Here is a 1,859-nt window from a genome sequence, read left to right as displayed (position 1 = left end):
ACATACCCCCCCATTAAGCCCTGATTGGGGGGGGGGGGGTTTGGACCCCTGAAACACGTTGGCTACGCTACCTGAATGTCCCCCTGACCCTGATGCACTCTCTTGTATCTGAAGTATTTTAATTGGCGTCGCGCTTTGATTCCTACATCTACTGTTATCGTCTTTTGGGGACGTGAGGAGTGCATGCCAGTGAGTCAGCATTGTCACCCTAGGACAGGAAGTGTGTTACTGGCAGGATCAAAATGTGAAAATAAAGGGGAAAAAAAGCCTGAAACAAGAGAACTAATTCAGCCGCCACACCTGAGGTCTGATAAGCGGCAACATGTGACATCTTAGGTTCTTAGGTTTAGATACACTTTAAGCTCCATGGTTTTTTTCCCATTCCATGTCTGAACCTGAAGGTTTTGCTATAGAACAGCGCAGACCGTCTGATGTATCTCTTTCACTAGACACTTTAAGGAAGCCAAGTGAGACTTGTTATGTATGGCTGCGGCCGAGAAGCCTGCAGGGGTTAATTTGGTGGATTTTTTTTTTTTTGCCACGTCGGCGCTCCGGTGTGGTGCAGTCGTTGGGTTCTTCCATGTGACGGCGGATAATTTATGTGTGGTCGGGTTGCAGTCTGCGCTGCACTGCTGGCATTAAGAACAGCATTGTTTAACAATAAACATCTTAATTAGCAACAATTTGCATTTTTACGGCACCCTTCCATCATTCTGTGCTGCGGATAATTCTCGCCTCCTGTCATGCAATTCCTGCCTGAGTACCGCTGTGACGGGTTATATCATGGCCCTGTACACCATGATAATGTATTACAGTAGAGGCGCCGGTCTGTGCCACGGGCTCTCAAGGAGTGCTACGTGTACCCCAGGGGGTATTTATCAAGGTTCAGGGGGGCACTTTTGCTTCTTACAGTAAATTCGTCATTACAGATTCAAGTTTTAGTGGATTGTTTGAAAGACACAAACACCCAGTTCTGGGGCTGAATTGTATCTAAACCAGAAATGTCATATATTACATACAAGCCTTAGCTGTGCCAGCATTGCTCTACACCGCCCTTCCTCAACCCTTTTACCCCAAAGGAACCCTTAAAATAACTTTCAGTTCTCAGGGAACCCCGGCTAAAATGTATCAGGGGTCAGTGATCAGAATACCCCCCTTACAGACAGCTAGAAACATAACTGGTGTCATTCCAAGTGGCTGTGGTCCAAGAATTATGGAGGCACCCAGGGCTGGTGTAGACTATTCTGCACCCTAGGAAAGAACAGCCCCCCCCAGCCCCACTCCCACAGCGCAACCCCCAATCCCCCCAACCCCCCCCACGCGCGCGGCTCTATTCTCCAGCCGGCTAGCTTCTGCAGGCATGTAAGCAGCTGGGAGCAATAGCCAGACTGGTATTGGCTATTTTTATTTGTCTCCAATAGCAGACTGGCTATTGAAACCCCATCCACTGAGCAGAGGAGCGGACCTGAGAGAGAAAGTTGTCTCTGAGTTCCGCTCCTCTGCTCAGTGGGCGGGTGCAATTGCCAGCCTACTATTGGGTTGTGCAATTTGAAATAAATGGGGGGGATGAGTGGTCGTGGCTGGGCCCTAGATGGCTGCCTAGTTTGCCTAGTGGTAGCACCGGCCCTGGAGGCACCTTCAGATGGGAGGTCAATCAGCCACAGCTCAAGGAACCCCCAACAACCGTTGAAGGAACCCTGGTTGGGAATGCTGCTCTGCACCATTGTCTGCATATAGCAGGCCCAGCATATGGACACCCCAGCCAAACACACTGACAAAACAACAACTTTGAATAATTGGGATTCAGTATTGTTGAAGAATTTGTATTGGCTTCAATGAGCTTTGATGAGGTTGAGCAT

At 49.0% G+C, this 1,859-nt stretch overlaps 1 protein-coding gene across 1 annotated transcript in view; it reads left to right on the top strand.

Annotated features, from left to right (window-relative positions):
* The window catches only part of RNF220 (ring finger protein 220), a 231,236-nt gene that overhangs the window by 118,767 nt on the left and 110,610 nt on the right, over window positions 1-1,859 (top strand). The window lies entirely within an intron of this gene.

This window comes from Nanorana parkeri, unplaced genomic scaffold, assembly GCF_000935625.1.
Source record: "Nanorana parkeri isolate BGI_ZX_2015 unplaced genomic scaffold, ASM93562v1 scaffold2513, whole genome shotgun sequence".
In the NCBI taxonomy this organism is placed as follows: Eukaryota; Metazoa; Chordata; class Amphibia; order Anura; family Dicroglossidae; genus Nanorana; species Nanorana parkeri.
The sequence above is the reverse complement of the archived record's forward strand: the minus strand, read 5'-3'. Positions and strand labels throughout refer to the sequence as shown.